This window comes from Elephas maximus, chromosome 22 (assembly GCF_024166365.1).
Source record: "Elephas maximus indicus isolate mEleMax1 chromosome 22, mEleMax1 primary haplotype, whole genome shotgun sequence".
Taxonomy (NCBI): Eukaryota; Metazoa; Chordata; class Mammalia; order Proboscidea; family Elephantidae; genus Elephas; species Elephas maximus.
The window spans coordinates 8,361,654-8,380,851 of record NC_064840.1 but is presented as its reverse complement, the minus strand read 5'-3'; the positions used below and the strand labels follow the sequence as shown (position 1 = coordinate 8,380,851).

Here is a 19,198-nt window from a genome sequence, read left to right as displayed (position 1 = left end):
AGGCGCTGGTTCACTGGGGAGTGCGGGCCCACAGAAGCAGGTGTGAAAACAGGGCAGTGCGGTGGGGAAGGAGGGCGAGCCAATGAGGGGCTCCTGAGAGGCCCCATGAACCACAGCGGTTCCTATGGGGCAGTTCTATTCCATCCTACAGGGTCATTATGAGTTGGAATTGGCTTGATATCAACAGGTTTGGTTTTGGTTTGAGAGGTCCTGTGAACCACAGCATCTTAGAACAGTTCCTGGAGGAGGGAGGAGAATTTATCTACTGGCTCCTGGTCACAGGTTCTTCCCATGGGGTGTTAACTCAGTCCTACCTCAGTCCACACCTGGAGCCCTGGTGGTGAAGTGGTTAAGCACCCAGCTGCTAACCTAAAGTTTGGGGGTTTGAGCCTACTCAACAGCTCTACAGGAAAAAGAGCTAGCGATCTGCTCTCATAAAAATTACAGCTTAGAAAACCCTTTGGGGAAGTTCTCCTTTGTCACAAGGGGTTGCTATGAGTCAAAATCGACTTAACAAAAATAACAACTTCAGCCCACAGGACTGAAGTTAAGCACTCAACTACTAGCTGAAAGGTTGATGGTTCAAACCCACCCAGAGGTGCCTTGGAAGGAAGTCTTCGTGATCTTGCTTAGGGTCACAGTCTTAAAAACTCTATGGAGCACAGTTCTACTCTGCACCGCATAGGGCCATCACGAGTTGGAGCTGACTTGATGGCAACTAACAACTTCAGCTCAAACAGCTGTGAGCACCCAGAAGGACCCTCCATGTTTCCCATTTTGGCCAAACACAGAAGCCCTGGGTCAGAGAAGAGGTGCAGAGGCATCATGATGAAGCCTTCTGCTTGTGGGAAGTCGCTGGAGCTCACACAGAATAAATGCCATAGCAGCGGTCAGGATGGAACAAACCAGTGGCCGAGGGAGGTCACCTGGAGAAGGTGAGGCTGGGAGGATATGAGGAGGCCCCGATACGTACGTTCCTACCTCAGGATACCGTACAACAGTGAATACGAATGACCTACAGCTGTATGCATCCACATGAGGGCCTCTAACTGAAAAACGCTGAACAAAAAAGTGAGTTGCAGAAGTCTGCAGACAGTAAAGGTTATTTACATAAAGTTTAAAAACAGGTTAAATTAAACGGTGCGTGTGTGTGTGTGTGTGCATGTGCGTTGTTAGTTGCCACTGAGTTAATTCCAATAGAACTGCCCTGTAGGGTTTCCAAGGCTGTAATTTTTATGGAAGCAGGCTACTAGACATTTCTTCTTCGGAGTGGCTGGTAGGTTTGAACCACTAAGCTTTCAGTCAGCAACTGAGCACTTAACCACAGTGTCACCAGGGCTTCTTATAAATACCACAAATCTGCTGCCATAGAGTTGGGCCATTTCCTAGACTATAAATCTTTACGGAAGCAAATTGCCACATCTTTCTGCCACGGAGAGGCTGGTGGGTTCGAACCACCAACCTTTTAGGTAGCAGCCAAGCACTTACCCACTCCACCACCAGGGCTCCTCCTTTAAATACATACATTTTATCAGTTGCGTTACTGGGGGGGTTACAGAGGTGCAAACCAAATCTGGTGGCACTGTCGGAGGGGGTGACACCAAGATGGCTGCCTACAAAATTTCTGTGCAGTGTCTCAGCAGAAATTTATTATTTTTTATAAAAATACCCCTGTAGACTTCTAAGTCAATTGGCAAAATAATTCTATTATGAAAACATTCTGCATCCCACTTTGAAATGTGGTGTCTGGGGTCTTAAATGCTAACAAGCGGCCATCTAAGATGCATCAATTGGTCTCAACCCACCTGGAGCAAAGGAGAATGAAGAACACCAAGGTCACACGACAACTATGAGCCCAAGAGACAGAAAGGGCCACATGAACCAGAGACTTACATCATCCTGAGACCAGAAGAACTAGATGCTGCCCGGCCACAACTGATGACTGCCCTGACAGGGAGCACAACAGAGAACCCCTGAGGGAGCAGGAGATCAGTGGGATGCAGACCCCAAATTCTCATAAAAAGATCAGACTTAACGGTCTGACTGAGACTAGAGGAATCCCAGCGGTCATGGTCGCCAAACCTTCTGTTGGCCCAGGACAGAAACCATTCCCAAAGACAACTCATCAGACATGGAAGGGACTGGACAGTGGTAGGAGAGAGATGCTGACGAAGAGTAAGCTACTTGTATCAGGTGGACACTTGAGACTGTGTTGGCATCTCCCGTCTGGAGGGGAGATAGGAGGGTAGAGAGGGTTAGAAACTGGCAAAATTGTCACGAAAGAAGAGACTGGAAGGGCTGACTCATTAGGGGGAAAGTAAGTGGGAGTATGGAGTAAGGTGTATATAAGCTTATATGTGACAGACTGACTTGATTTGTAAACCTTCACTTTAAGCTCAATAAAAATTATTTAAAAATGGTAACAACAAAAATATTTTTCATAAGCCAGCTTACATGTATCAACATACCTACAAAGCTAAAACTCTACGCTAATTTACTTCTTGAACCCTCTAATGCACTCCACTCCGAGCAGTCATTATTGCCCAATTACAGTGACGCATCGGATCCTGTGGTTTTGTCTGCACGCACTCCAAGTATACACGCTCATGCTTTTCTTGCTGCTGGTGGTTTTATAGGCACTGACTGTGTCAAATTTTCTGGTGTTTTAGCTGCAATATTGTGGTAATTAGCACAGGGGAATGACACCATGAGTTACTGCAGTGGGTGACCCCAACCCTAGTGACATCACTACATTTTATATATAAAACCAAAAACCAAAACAAAACCAATTGCCATTGAGTCAGTTCTGACTCATAGCAACCCTATAAAAAAAACAAACCTGTTGCCGTTGAGTCAATTCCGACTTACAGCAACCTATAGGACAAAGTAGAACTGCCCCATAGAGTTTCCAAGGAGTGGCCGTTGGATTTGAACTGCCGACCTTTTGGTTAGCAGCTGAGCTCTTAACCACTGTGCCACCAGGGCCCCAGTGACCCTAAGGACAGAGTAAAACTGCCCCATAGGGTTTCCAAGGCTATAAATCTTTACGGAAGCAGACCACCACATCTTTTTCCCACGGAGTGGCTAGTGGGGTCGAACCCCCGTCCTTTTGGTTAGCAGCCGAGCACTTTAACCATTGTGCTACCAGGGCCCCTATTCCTTACATACACATATATATAATATAATAATATATTATTTATACGGGAGAAGCCCTGGTGGTGCAGTGCTTGCATTTCTTTACGTATAAACTGTTTCACTGCATTTCTTTATACCGTTGACATACACATACCGACAGTATAGAGAAATGCAGCGGAACTATCAGTGATAAACACAGCATCAAGGCTAGTGGTTATCCCCCAGGCAATGGGGAAGAGGTTGGAACAGAGTCATGGAGAATTTCAAGGAAAGATATTGGTAATGTTTTGTTTTATTTTATCGTTTACGTACTTATTTATTTTTATTTAATTTTTTTATTGAGGTAAAAGTCACATACCATTCACCATTTTAAAGTGTACAATTCAGTGGCATTAAGTACATTTACAATGCTGTGCACCCACCAGCTCTACCTAGTTCCAGAACATTCTCCTCACCCCGAAACAAAACCCTGTACCCATTAGCAGTCTCTGTCCATTCTCCCCTCTCCCCAGATCCTGGCGCCACCAATCTGAGATCTGCCTCTATGGACTTGCCTATTCTGGACATTTCATAGAAATGGAATCCTGTAAAATATGTGGCCTTTTTTATGTGGCTTCTTCCACTCAGCATAATATTTTCCAGGTCCATCCACATTGTTGCATGTATCAGTACTTCATTCCTTTGTATAGATGAGTAATTTTCCATTGCATGTATTGTTTTACTTTATTATATTTTATTGTATGTCTTAATGTTTTGTTTCTTAAGTTGGTGGTGACAGTGATTTTTTTTTAAACCATACAGATATGTTTCACATACTATTTGTGTGTATACTTCCCAATTTTTAAGCTTAGAACTGTAGTGTTCTTTATTTTTATACCTGTCTACAGTGGCAAAACCTTTATTACTTTTTTTGACAGTAAGTAACTCAAAAAAGTAATACAATGACTCAGTTTTGCCATGACAAACTCTGTAGTAGCCATTTCCTATCAAAATAATTGGTATATATGAGGCAGTTCTACTCTGTTCTATAGGGTCGCTATGAGTCGGAATCGACTCGACAGCACTGGGTGTTGGGTTTTTATTAATGTTACCTTGGTAAATGTTTTAAACTAATTAATGACTAAACACAAGACGACTACAACCGGCAATGAATAAATTAGTGTCATATATATATATTTTAATTAAAAAAGGAGGGAGGAGGCACTGAGCTTCTATTAGTGGTGGTGGAATAATTTGGAAACAGTGGTGATAATTGCACATGATAAATGTAACCAATGTCGCTGAACTGTACAAGTAAAAAATTGTTGAAATTGGCCAATATTTTGTTAAATGAATCTTTATCACAATAAAACAATTTTTAAAAAAAGAAGGGAAGAAGAGCAGGAACAGTTCAAATCATACAAGGCTTTGTAACTGATAAGGATTTGAGTACTTAATGATTTCTATGCATTGTTTGAATTTTTTCAACAGAATAGTGTCAGAATGGTTTGGGGGCGGCATCTGACCTTCTCTAACTTCACCAGGGGGAAGGAGAATCAAGATCAATAGCCCAAGGCTGACTGCTATGAGGCAGAGGTCTGACATGCCTCCACCCTCCAACCTTTCTACCAGTTCTGACACCAGCTGTCCCTCCTACGGCACTCTCTACTTCTCTGCTGGGTTCAGTAATTCTTTGCCATGGCCACACAGCATTCACAAACCATGCTCGCGATTATGGGGTTTATTAGGGAAGTAACAGGGTACAACTCAGGTATGGGATCAACTTGGAAATAACAGGAACAACTCAGGATACAGTTCCTTCATCAGGACAGCTTCTTCTCTACCTCTGCTGCTGGGCCCTGCTGGGGGCCTTCTCCCGCAAGTGTTATACCTCTGAGCTCCGTGGGTCAGCAAGCCTAGTTCCAACAAGTGCCTGGAGGCACCCCATTCCACCAGCAAACTTCCTACCCAAAGACGCTCAGCTTTCTAGCTCCATGGGACAGGAAGCCGACCTCACCGGCTTCTGCTGGTCTTCTGGTTCTCCTGCCTCTGCTGCCACTGTTTCTTTGCCACTGCTTCTCACCATCTCTAGCTGTCTTCTGTGTTATAGCGCCTCTCTCTGTCTCCTGGATCTAGGAGGTTCCCAGCATAGGGATCCTGGGTCCAAAGGATGTACTCCACTCCTGGCTCTTCTTTCTTGGTAGTCCTGAGGTCCCCTTTCCATCTCTGGGATGGCTCATTTTAAGCCTAGCAGAATGGCAAAGCTAACCAATCTTCTTGTTAGGATTCTATACACCTTCTTTGCATGGTCCCACCCCCACAAGGATGCCATGCACCTTATTTACCTTATTAGCAAGCTATCCAGTCCCCTTTGTGGGCCACAAATACCTCATTTGTATAGCCCTACCCAGTCACTTGGTGGGAATTACAAAGACTATGGCCAAAAGGGCCATGTTAAGTAACTCACTGTACCTCAAATAGATTATGTATTAACTCTACAATTAAATTATTTCAAAATTTGCCATGATAGAAGCCCAGGCAAGGAGTTACAGGTATACAAAGAGGGAAGAGTCAAATCTTCATTTGATAGCTGGAAGACTCAGGCCAGATGGAGGGTGGGCAGCTCAGCAGAGGCCCATGGCTCATTGCCAGCAGAACTGCCAACAGCTGCTGCCCTCTTGCCTGGTATATGAAGGAAGGAACACCTGGTGCTGTGGGAAGGGGCAGTAATGGAACAACAGGCATTCACTGACATATGCAACAGGCAAGGTCCTGTCTGGGTGCCAAGGGGCATGGAGGGGCAGGTGAGTGAGAGGTGGGCTGGCCTTCCCTTCAAAGAGCTAGTTCCCAGGTGAGAAGATAAGACTCTGGAAAGGCACCTAGCAGTGCAAGGTGATAAAGTTTCCCTCTGCACTCTGAACACACCCGCAGTACAGCCTTATCTTTGTGTGTTAGAGTTATTTATTTACAGGCCATGTTATCAGAAAGACTGAGGGATCCTTGAGGGCATTCATTCATTCAGGAATTTACTGAGGACCTGCTGCATACTAGGCACTGATCTGGAATAGCTGGTATACAGTAGATGCTTGATAAACGGACATTGCATTGACTAACAAGCTCAGAGCCTAGCATTCAGTAGGCACTCAATAAATGCTCCTTGAATTGAATAAATTACAAATGAACAAATAAGGTGCACTGGACCTGAAGGAAGAAATAGAACAGGTTCCAGCATACAGCTGGCATTCAATAAATATTGAATTTACATGATGAAGGAAACAGAATGGGGCCTGGTACACAGTAGGTGCTCATTAAGTGTTCTGGGATCTGTCTTTCTGACCTCCCTCCATCCTGAGCCCGAGTCCTGGACACTTAAGCCCTGAGACCAAACTGGGAGTCCAGGCCATTCATTCATGCATTCCATTCATTTGACAAACATTTATCAAGTGCCTGCTGTGTACCAGTCACTGGGGATACGGCAGTGAACAAAGCAAAAAACAGGGTTTTTGTTTCTCTCTTTTGCTCATATTTTAGTGTGAGGAGAGATAATGCATAAGCAAGTAAATAAATAACAGGAAGTGATGAGGGCAGTCTTAGTTATTTAGTGCTGCTGTAACAGAATGTCAGGGATTACACTGTGTCCCCAAAATACATGTGTATCATTTTGGCTAGGCCATGATTTCCAGCATTGTATGATTGTCTACCATTTTGTCATCTGATGTGATTTTCCTGTGTTGCAAATCCTATCACTATGATGTTAATAAGATGGATTGGTGGTGGTTATCTTGATGAGATCTGTAAGATTAGATAGTGTTATAAGCCAACCTTTTCTGAGATGTAAAATAGAGAAGAGAGCAGAGAGACAGGGGGACCTCATACCACCAGGAGCAGAACCTCATCCTTGGGTCTGAGGTTCCTGTGCAGAGATGCTCCCAGACCAAGGCAGGGCTGATGACAGGGAACTTCTTCCTACAGGGCCAGCAGAGAGACGAGGCCTTCCTCTGGAGCTGGCAGCTTGAATTTGGACCTCTAGCCTACCGGACTGTGAGAGAATAAACTTCTCCTTGTTAAAGCCATCCACTTGTGGTATTTCTGTGTCTTGGTTATCTAGTGCTGCCATAACAGAAATACCACAAGTGGATGGCTTTAACAAAGATAAGTTTATTCTCTCCCAGTCTAGGAGGCTAGAAGTCTGAACTCAGGGTGCCAGCTCAAGGGGAAAGCTTTCTCTCTCTGTCAGCTCTGGGAGAAGGTCCTTGTGATCAATCTTTCCCTGGTTTAGACTCTTCTCAGTGCTATGCTCTTGGCTCTTGTTTCTCAGTGGTATGAGGTCCCCGTCTCTCCGCTTCCTTCTCTCTTTTATATCTCAAAAGAGATTGAATCAAAACACAACCTAATCTTGTAGATTGAGTCCTGCCTCATTAACAAAGCTGGCACTAATCTCACCTTATTAACACCATAGACGCAGGATTTACAACACATAGGAAAATCACATCAGATGACAAAATGGTGGGCAGTCACACAATACAGGAAATCATGGACTAGCCAAGTTGACAGATATTTTGGGGGGACATGATTCAGCCCATAAAAAGAGCTAATGTTGAAAATGAATACACTTGGGTGACATAAGAGGTAGGAATGGCAGAAAGTGGATGGGTGAGATGGGGTAATCAGGGAAAGGCCTCTCTGAGAAAATGAAGTCTAAAAGGCAAGAAGCAGCCAGCTATGTGTAGATCTGGGGGAAGAGCATTACAGGCAGAGGGAACAGCTTGTGCAGGGGCCCTGAGGCAGGAATGGATTTGGCCTGTGGGAAGAACAAGAAAGAAGGCAAGTAAGGCTCCCATACAAATCAGCTAAGCAGAGAGCCAGAGAGCGTGGTGTTGCAGAGATAGGAAGAAGTAGATCAGATAAGGCTTTCTGGTGGGTAAGAAGCTTGAGTTGTATTCTAACTCAGATACAAAGCCAATGAAAGGCTTTAAGCACTGTGGTTGCCTCAATGTCGTTGATGTTGTACGTTGTCAAGTCATTTTCGACTCATGGTAACCATACAGGATGGAGTAGAGTTGCCCCATAGGGTTTCCTAGGCTGAAATATTTATGGGAGTGGATTGCCAGGTCTTTTGGTTACCACAAAGTACTTTAACCACTAGGCAACCAGGGCTCTTGCAGGCTCAATAATGCCCCCCAAAGATGACCATATCCTAATGCCTAGAAGCTATGAATATATTACCTTACATGGCAAAAGGGATTTGCAGACATGATTAAGTCAAGGATTTTGAGATGAGTAGATTACCTTGAACTGCCATGGTGGGCCCAATGTCATCATAAGGGTCCTTATAAAACAGAGACAGGAGAGTTAGGAGAAGGCGATGTGACAATGGAAGCAGAGACTGCCAGTAATGCACTTTGGAGATGGAGGAAGGGGCCACAAGCCAAGGAATACAGGTGGCCTCCAGGAGCCAGAAAAGGCACAGAAATAGAATCTCCCTGCAGAGCCTCCAGAAGAAAGCATAGCCCTGCTGACACCTTGGTTTTAGCCCTTCATGATACATTTTCCCTGGGTAGTACGAGTGGCTTGCACCCTACTGCGAACCTAAACATTGGTGTTTTGAACCCACCCAGCAGCACCACAGCAGAAAGGTCAGGCCTGGTGATCTACTGCCATACAGATTACAGCAAGAAAACCTTATAAAGCAGTTCTACTCTGTAACACATGCAGTCGCCAGGAGTCAGAGTTGACTCGACAGCAATGGGTTGTGATGCATTTTGGATTTCTGACCTCCAGAACTGTAAGGGAATAAATTTGTGTTGTTGTAAAGCCACTAAGTCTGTGGTCATTTGTTATAGCAGCAATAAGACACTAATACAAACAGAGAAAGGACATGATCTGATTTATGTTCTAGAGAGCCTTTTCTGTTTGCTGTGTAGAGAATGGATTTTAGGAGCGAGAGTGGTAGCAGGGAGACCAGTGAGCAGGTTACTGCAGACCCTAGGAGAGTGATGATGGTGGCCTGAATAAGATGGAAGCAGAGCTTTTAAGAAAACGTTAGGGGCGAAAGGTGACTGAACTTTCAGATGGATTGGATAAGGTGGAGAAGGGCACAGTGAAGGGAAGCAAGGACTCAGAGGTGACTCCTATGGGATCAGCACCCCAATTCCCCCACCTTCCTTGGGACCCTCACAGCCCCACACTGCACTTGACAGGCTGTCCCAGGGATGCTGGGAGGTTTTCTATGATTAGACTAGAGAATTACTCCGGGAAATAAATACCCTCAGTCTAAAAGGCTTTTATGAGCCAGGGCAAAGGATTAAAGGCAGAAAGCCTGAGCAGAAATCCCAGGGTCAAGAGACAGCTGAGCCTGGAGACTTCATCTAAACCTTAAACATTTCTATTTTTCACTCCCTGAACTCAGGGTGTCACTTTAAATACATGTTTGGAAACATCGGCTGTTCTATTTTTCTTTTTAATTATACAAAGACAGATTCTGGAAACTGGCTCAGCCCTGGAGTGGGAGAGGCAAGGGAAGTTTGGCAGCAGTTTGAGGCAAAGACACCGACTTAAAATTCAATAGATTTGAAATCTTTTTGAGGGAGTGTGAAGACCAAACTCACAATGCCCGAGCTCGGTATGGTCAGCCCTGACTCAGGATTTCTAAAAGGAGATTGCCGGAGTCACCAGCTTAGAATGGAGAGAGCACAGACAGGCACATCTCCGGGATAAAAATATCCCCACCATTAGCTCTGCTCCTGTACCCTGAAGTTATTCCTGGGCCTCTGGCCTCATTCTTCTTTCATCTTCTGGGCAAAAAGCAGCTAACTAGATCGTTCCTATACGTTTACAGAATACTTCCTACAACCAGGCACTGGGCTAAGATATTTACATGAATCATCTCTTTTCATGTACTCAGCTACCCTCTGAGGGGATACTATCATTATCGCAGAGTCTCTGGGTGGCACAGTGAAGTGCTTGACTACTAGCCGAAAGGTTGGCAGTTCGAACCCATTCACAGTGCCTCAGAAGATAGGCCTGGAGGTCTGCTTCCGAAAGGTCACAGCTTTGAAAACCCTATGGAGCAGTTCTACTTGGCACACACGGGGTCGCCATGAGTCAGAATCGACTCAAAAGCAACTAACAACCACCCCCCCAGGCCCCCAAATAGGTTCTTGCGAAAATGTTCCTGTCAACATTTCAGAGTCATCCGCTCATTCATATAATCACTCAGTCTCTTGATAGACATTCTCGCTGTTTTCTAGATGGGGATCTGAGGCTTAGAGAGGTCCAGTGTAGCCCCCACCCCAGGTTGTGTCCCTGGGCTTGTTTACCCTCAAATCCATTTTGTGCCCTTCCACTGCTGTGCTCTGTATCCCAGGGAGGTTTACCCCTACAGCTGTCAAATCAGCTGGCTTCCTGCACAGACTGACCAATGGGAGGCCACAAGAGGAGCCTAGAGGGCAGGAGGAGGGGAGAAGCCAGGGTATTTCTTCCCTTTTCTCCAGTTTTAGCAGCAGCTGCATTTCCTGTGTGACTCCAGGTCTCATCAGACAGGTTCACTATGGGTCCAGGTTCTACCTGGGCCTGGAGTCTACTCCCTCCTGGGTACCAGAAACAGGAACCACCACCTCTCCCTGATGTCCCTTCTGAGTCCTTTGATGGTAGTGGCCCTCCTGCTGTCACTAATCTGTAGGTGCTTTACCCTTCCCGGTTTGCTCTCTTCCACAGTTCTTCTACTACCTATGAAACAATTCTTTGTGTAAGTTCCCCTCTTCTGGAATCTCTTTTCCCTGGGTTGATGTTTATTGATAAATAGCCTTTGGCAAATACACACAGAATATCCAGCTAATTAGATTTGGAGTGAGTACATTCCCTGAACACATCTCACAAGAGGGAAAAAAAGCAATAATAATTTATTGAGCATTGTGATAACTGCTGGGCAAATGTTCTTTAATGGAACACTCCTAACAATGCTTTCTGCTAAGTACCATTCCCATTTGACACATAGGGATCAGAGAGTTTGGTTTACCCAAAATGGCACAGTTATAAAGTGACAAAGCTGGGATTCAAACCCAGGCATGCCTAGGTCCAAAGTCTGTCTCCTTTTCTAATCTCTACTGCCATCCTCAACACACTTGGTAGCCCCTGATAAATCTACTAGCACTCAACTTCCTGGCTCAAGAGCCCATCCCGGGTCACTCCAGGGTCCTGTCTGATCTCAGGTAGTTAATCTCTGCCCTGTGGCCTACTTGGTCCTGTTATGATAATGGAGGATGCTAAAACCCCAAGAAGATGTTTAGCCCTGCTCACACTCCACCCTTTTAAGAGTTGCACAGATTCCCCAAAGGGATGTATGTATCGACAACATTTATTCCAACATTTTACTACAATCTGTATGTAGAGATGTATAGGGCTTAGTATAGACAGCCAAAAGAATTCTGAACAAGAACATAGTTGAAGGACTTCCAGACTTTTTATAAAGCTAGTGAGTCAAAACGGTATATAGTGGCAAAAAACAGACACATAGATCAACGGAATACAATACAGTTCAGAAACAGAGCCTCATTACAGAGTCACTTGGTTTTTGATAAAATGTCAGTGGATTTCAGTGAGAACACTTTACACTATATTCAAAAATCAGTTTTAACTCTCTTCCATTGCTGGTGGGAATGTAAAATGGTGTAGCAGTTACGGAAAACAGTTTGGTGGTTCTTCAAAAAGGACTAAATCTACCATCTACCATATGACCCAGCAATCCCACTCCTAGATATATACCCAAAAAACTTGAAAAAAGGGATTTAAATAGATATTTGAACACCAATGCTCACTGTAGCATTATATTATTCAAGAGGGGGAAACAATTCAAGTATTCACCCAGGGATGAATAGATAAACAAAATGTAGTATATCCATACGACAAAGTGTTACTCAGTTCTGAAGTTCTGATACATGCTATAAAAAACCAAAAACCAAACCCGCTGCTGTTGAGTCCATCCGACTCCTAGCGACCCTGTAAAACAAAGTAGAACTGCCCCATAGAATTTCCAAGGAGCGCCTGGTATATCTGAACTGCCGGCCTTTTGGTTAGAAGCCATCGCACTTAACCACAATGTTACCAGGGTTTCTGGTATGTGCTATAGCATGGATAAATCTAGAAAACATTACGGTCAGTGAAATAAGCCAGACACAAAAGGAGAAATATTGTTTGATCCCACATATATAAAATATCTAAAACAGACAAATGCATAGGGTCAGAAAGTAGATTACTGGTAACCAAGGGCTAGGGGAAGGAGGGACTGAGGCCTTATTGCTTAACGGGTACTGAGTTTCTGTTTAGGGTGATGAAGAAGTTTTGGAAATAAATAGCGGTGATGGTTGCACAATATTGTGAATATAATTAATGCCACTGAATTGTACATTTAAAAACAGTTAAAATGAAAAATTTTTATGATTGTATATTTTACAATTTAAAAAAATTGGTTTGAGATGGCTCATAGTCCTAAACATATATGCAAAAACAATGAATTTTTTAAAAGAAAACATAGGTGAATATCTTCATGACCTCAGAATTGGCATCCAGTTCTTAGCCAGGACACAAAAGCACTAACCATAACAGTTCTGACTCACAGCAACCCTGTGTACAACAGAATGACATGCTGCCCAGTCCTGTGCCATCCTCACAAAAGGCATGGATGGCCACAAACACATGGCCCAATGGTGCCTTCCAACCCAGGGGGAAGAGTAAGCCCTATATACCCATGAACTGGGGAGCAGGGAGGCAGGGCACGTACTCCACTGTGGATAATCCCTAAGCTCTAGGCCCAGAGAATCATTTTGAGGCTGTTGTGGGTTTGTGGGTTGAACAGTGCCCCCCAAAAACTCATGTCCACCTGAAACCTCAGACTGTGACCTTATTTAGAAACAAGGCCTTTGTAGTATAATTAAGATAAGTTTTAAGAAGAGATCATACTGGATTGGGGGGGGGGCCCTAAATCCAATGAGAGTGTTCTCATGAGAGAAAAGAACACACAGAGACACACAGACAAGAAAGAGATGTGAAGACAGAGGCACAGAGTAGAATGATAGGTCTACAAGCCAAGGAACGCCAAGGATCGCAGGCCGTCACCAGAAGCTAGGAGAGAGGCATGGAATGCATTCTCCCTCAGAGCCTCCAGAAGGAACCAGCCCTTCTCACACCTTGATTTCAGACTTCTGGTTTCCAAGACTGTGAGAATAAATTTCTGTTTTTTCAAGCCCCCAGTTTGTGGTACTTTGTTACAGCAGACCTAGAAAACTAATACAAAGACGAACACCAGAGTTCACAAATGCTAATCCTGAATTTTACACCCACTTCCCTGCCAGTGTCTAACTTGGTTTCCAGCTTCCTTTCTCCCAATTCTTTGATTGTGAAGACCCACCAGACTGCTCACGAAAGTTGCCTTCCAGGCATCTTGTGGATTGGCACCAGGGCTGGACAGCAGAGGGCTTTCACACATCCTACACAACACTCATAGGGAGTCACAGGGAAGCAGATACCAGCTCCATAAAAGGGGAATTTCTGAATTATAAGAAACAGCCAATACCGAAATCCATGGCTTCTGGAAGGATTAAGCCTTCCATCACCAGAGGTATACAAGCAGTGCTCTGTAAATGCACACACTCAATAAAAGCAGCTGCTTTTAATATAATTAACAGGGGGCTTTCAAGCTTCAGTGTAGTCAGAGGTGAGGCATAGATGAAGGGAGTAAACAAAGGCAGGAGATGATGTTAGGCTCCAACAAAATGCCCTCTTTTTGAACTGAAATGAAAGTGGAGGCTTCCTTGAGGCCTTTTTGGGTAGGAAGGGGCAAAGAAGGGCCCGCTTCAGTTCAGCCTTCTGAGACATCGCCGGAGAGAGTGACTGGAAGTCCGAGTTCAAGGTCCATGAATAGGTATTTGTAGTAACTCCATTATACCCAAGAGGACTGGGGCTCTGAGAGTTCAGGAAGTTTGCCCAAGGTAACAGTGCAACTGAGTGTCCAAAGGGGCACCCAACACAGCTCTTATAAAGCCTAAAGATCATGTAGTTCATAATTCTCAAACTTTACCCAAAGTACTTGCAAAAACTGAAATGCTTGGATGAGGTTTAGTAGTCTGCATGTTAACAGAGGAGCCCTGGTGGCGCAGTGGTTAAGAGCTTGGCTGCTAACCAAAAAAGGTCAGTAGTTTCAATCACTGTTAGAGATTCTGATGCAGGAAGTGGGGATGGTGGTTAAGCCCCAGACGCTGGAGACCTATCCTTGTTGTTACTGTGTGCCATCGAGTCAATTCCAACTCATAGTGACCCCATGTGACACAGCAGAACTGCCCCCATGGGGTTTCCTAGGCTGTAATGTTTACAGAGGAGCCCTGGTGGCGCAGTGGTTAAGAGTTCAGCAGCTAACCAAAAGGCTGGCAGTTTGAATTCACCAGCTGCTCCTTGGAAAGTCTATGGGGCAGTTCTACTCTGTCCTATAGGGTCGCTATGAGTTAGAATCGACTCAACTGCGACAGGATTGGTTTTTTGGAGTCTTTTTGGTGGGTTTTATGGCAGCAGATTGCCAGGTCTTTCTCCTGTAGACCCACTGAGTGGGTGGGTTGAAACCACCAACCTTTCATTTCGCAGCTGAGCACTTAACCACTGTGCCACCAGGGCTCCTTGGAGGATTAAAAGTCCTGTCCTATTACTTGCTGGCTCTCTGTGGCTCATTTTTCTCAACTGTAAAATGGTAGTATTGAGTTAATATAACGGCATGCTTAGAATAGTGCCTGGCATGGGATAAGTGCTACTTAGTGCTTCTCATTGTTGTTGCTGTGTGCCATTGAGTTGATTCTGACTCACAGCAATCCTATAAGACAGAGCAGAACTGCCCCATAGGGTTTCCTAGGCTGTAATCTTTACAGGAGCAGATTGCCAGGTCTTTCTCCCATGGAGCGCTGGGTCAGTTTGAACTGCAGACCCTTCAGTGAACAGCTGGGTGCTTAATCATTGCACCACCAGGGTTCCTCTACTTAGTGCTAACTATTGTTATTACTATTTTTTGTCACCCCACGTGATGAGGGTTCCACAATACCTCCCCAGGCAGCTCATGCCATCTATGCTCAACCCTGGGACATGGCCACAGGCCACCACGGGGCAGGTTGCCGCAGCCCTTTTAGTTGGGTCTCTACACCCTCACGCACAGAGGGAGCTGCAAGCACACCTCCTGGCCACTAGGGGAGCCAGGCCAGGTGCCTGGAGGCAGTGGTGGGGTGGGGAAGGAGGAATGGGAAGCCTGGGTTCTAATTCAGATTCCCTACTGGCTTCTTTTGTTTCCTTTTTCAAGGTGCTTTCTCTCTGGGGCCTCAGTTTATCCATCTGTAAAATAGGGTTGGGGTGCCATTGATGCATCTCGTGGTCCCAGCTGGCCCCAACAAGGGCAGGGAAAAGTTAGTAACCGCGGTGCCATCGGCACTCCATGACCCTGGGGCTGGGAGCAGGAATTCCCCAGACCCTCTCTATGTCCCCACCAAAGGCTGGAGAGTATTTTCTTCTGCTCTGCGCAGACCAACCTGTTGCCGTGGAGTTGATTCTGGCTCTGTGCAGATAGAAAAAATCAAACCCACTGCCCTGGAGTCAATTACGACTCATAGTGACCCTATCTATAGGACAGAGTAGAACTACCCCATAGGGTTTCCAAGGAGAGCCTGGTGGATTTGAACTGCCGACCTCCTGGTTGGCAGCCGTAGCACTTAACCACTAAACCATCAGGGTCCTTCCTTGATGCAGGAGCAGGAAAAGGGAAACCTGGCCCCATCTCCACCTGAAAGCCCCCTTTTGAGTTGCCATTGCCAGACTCTTTTTGCCTCTTAAATCAGCAAATCTCTGCTCCAGCGGGGAGCCCCTTCCAGCTCCAGCTCTGCAGGCCTCCCCCTCTCCCCATCAGCTTCCTAACTCTGAGTGTAAGGTAGTCCTCAACTTACAAAGCTTTGCAGTTAATAGGAACTGCGCTTAATGACCATCTTTTTTTTTTTTAAACATACATCTTGACCCAAGCCATGGATTTTCAACTGCCTCATATGCATGAGAAAGCTGGACAATGAATACGCAGCACCTAAGAAGAACTGATGCCTTTGAATTGCACTGTTGGTGAAGAATATTGAACATACCATGGACTGCCAGAAGAAGGAATACATCTGTCTTGGAAGAAATACAGCCAGAATACTCCTTAGAAGGGAGGATGGTGAGACTTTGTCTCATGTACTCTGGACGTGTTTTCAGGAGGGGCCAGTCCCTGGAGAAGAACATCATGCTTGGTAAAGTAGAGGGTCATCAAAAAAGAGGAAGACCCTCAACAAGATGGATTGACACAGTGGCTGCAACAAAGGGCTCAAACATATCAATGACTGTGAGGATGGCGCAGGACTTGGTAGTGCTTCATTCCATTCTGCACAGCCACTGAGTCAGAACTGACTTGATGGCACCTAACAACATCCTCAGTAATATGTAGTCCATATAATGCTGCAGCGCGTAATCTGCTGATGTTATCATTCACAGATGTTCGATGTTATGATTTATAAAGATACTAATAATAAACCCATTGCCATCAAGTTGATTCTGACTCATAGCAACCCTATAGGTCAGAGTAGAACTGCCCCGTAGGATTCCCAAGGAGCAGCTGGTAGATTTGAACTGCCAGCCTTTTGGTTAGCAGCATAGCTCGTAACCATCGCGCCACGATGACTGATAATAAAAAGGCAATAATAATTGTAAAAATGGCGTGGAGGAAGCATCTGACCTCGTCTAACTTCACAAGAGGGGAGAATCACGATCAACAGCCCAAGGTTGATTCCTGTGAGGCGGAGGTCAGACGTGCCTCCACCCTCCAAACTTTTTACCAATCCTGACACTCTTTCCCCCCCTACAGCACTCTATGTCTCTGCTGGGTTCCATAATTCATGACAATGGCCACACAGAACTCACAGACTATTATGGGGTTTATTAGGAAAGTAAGAGTTTACAATTCGGGATAAGGAACTACTTAGGATACAGTTCTTCGGTCAGGACAGCCTCTTTTCAGCGAGGCTCGCAGGCAGGCCTCTCTCTGGTCCTCGGCCCCTTGGCCTCAGTCCTGCTCTGGCAAGTGTTACAAAGCTCTTTAGCTTGGCCAACAACTGCCTGGAGGAACCCCATTCCACCAGTAAGCCTTGGGCCGAAGATGCTCAGCTCTCTTATTCCATGAGTCAGCAAGCCTAGCTCCACTAAGTGCCCAGAAGCACCCCACTCCACCAGCAAGACTCCTGCCTGAAGGTACTCTGCTTTCTCGCCCTGTGGGCTGGGACACTCACTGAACCAACTCCTGCCGGTCTCCTGGTTCTATTGTCTCTGCTGCCGCCGTTTCTCTGCCACTGCTTCTTAAGTCTTGCCATCTTCAATGTTACAGCTCTCTCTCTCTCTGACTCCTGCGTCTAGGAGAGTCCCGGCAAAGGGATCCCAGATGAGCCCCACTCCCATCTCTTCTTCTTGGTGGTAGTCAGGTACCCCTCTGCTATGGGATTGGCTCTGTTTTAAGCCTAGTGGGATGGCAACACCAACCAACCCCCTCGTTAGGATTCCAACACCTTATTTGCATATTCTCATCCCCACAAGGGTTCTGTGCACCTTATTTGCATTATTGGCAAACTGTCCAACTCCCTTGGTGGGCCACAAGCACCTTATTTGCATAGTCCCACCCAATCACTTGGTGGGAGTTACAAGACCCTGGCAAGAAAGGCCATATAAGAAGCAATCCATCGCACTGCAATAATGAAAGCTAAAAAAAAAAAAAAAAAGTCTAGTATTTGACTTTAGAACAGGATTACAACAGAGTCACTGGAACGAAACCCCACTGTAAATCAGGGACTACCTGGATACCCAACTCTAAGCCGGGCATTTCTGGAAGACCAAGGACATTTCATCATTTTATTCAGTGAACATGCTCCTACTGAGAGTCTCTGATGTGCCAGGCCCTGTGTGAGGCCTAGGGAGAGGGAGAAATGATCTAAACAGACAGAAACTCTGCTCTCCCCAAGACTCCGGATGGCTAGCTCATCTGCTAGTAGGGGAGAGAGACAAACAAGTCAATACGTAAGACAGACGATGTCAGATACTATAGTGATCTCTGAAAGAAGTAAGACAGGGTGAAGTGATAGAAAGTCACACGGGGTAGGGGGTACTTTAGATAGGGAGGGAGGCCTCTCTTTGGAGGCAACATTTGAGCTGAGACACAGACAGTAAGAGGAAGGAGGACGGCAAGAGCCACCAAAGAAACAAGCCCAGGGGGGTGGAATTTCACATTCCAAGTTCCCTAGCCTTCCCTCTGGGGGAATCCAGGAGCAGAAGGGGACCTTCAGTTTTATCCCACAAGGTGGGTGGGTGGAGAGGCGCTCTCTAGTGGTGACAAGAATTAAATTTCAATTACCAAATAGAAAAAAAAAAACAAACAAAAACAAAAACAAACCCGTTACCTTGGAGTAGATTCAGAACTGTCCCACAGGATTTCCAAGGAGTGGCTGGTGGGTTTGAACTGCTGACCTTTTGTTTAGCAGCCAAGCTCTGAACCACTGTACCACCAGGGCTCCTGCCAAATAGAAGACACATGTTAATACTGGTGAAGGGAAAGGCCATACACATACGGAGGAAGTCAGCACAACATGACCAAAGCATGGGAGGACACTGAGAGGAACACAAGAACAAAGGGCAACCACAGTAAACACTATAGCATTGACAATCCTACAACAATAGGATCAACAAACAATAAATTATGAATGAATACGTAGGTAAAAAGGCCTAGACATGTGAAAGGATATAAGGGAACACTGCCACCTGCAGATATAGGTTTGCTGGTAGATATTTCTACATACATAACTGTAGGTGCTGCCTATATATTAACATAGACAAATGAACACACAAGGACCACAGAGCAACTTCTTAGTCATAATCAAACACTTCACTAGATGGAGCTCCCAAGCTGGGAGATGAAAGACCATAGACCCAGGGGGGACATCTACATCAACTGCCACAACATAATTCATAAAGACAACGTTTTGCATTCTACTTT

General features: G+C 45.3%; 1 protein-coding gene across 1 annotated transcript in view; it reads right to left on the bottom strand.

Moving 5' to 3' along the window:
* KDM2B (lysine demethylase 2B) overlaps positions 1–19,198 on the bottom strand; it is a 154,767-nt gene that overhangs the window by 134,564 nt on the left and 1,005 nt on the right. The window contains exon 2 of the mRNA XM_049865302.1: positions 18,606–18,718. The gene's annotated coding sequence lies outside the window, so the exon portion shown is untranslated. The remainder of the gene's footprint in view (positions 1–18,605; positions 18,719–19,198) is intronic.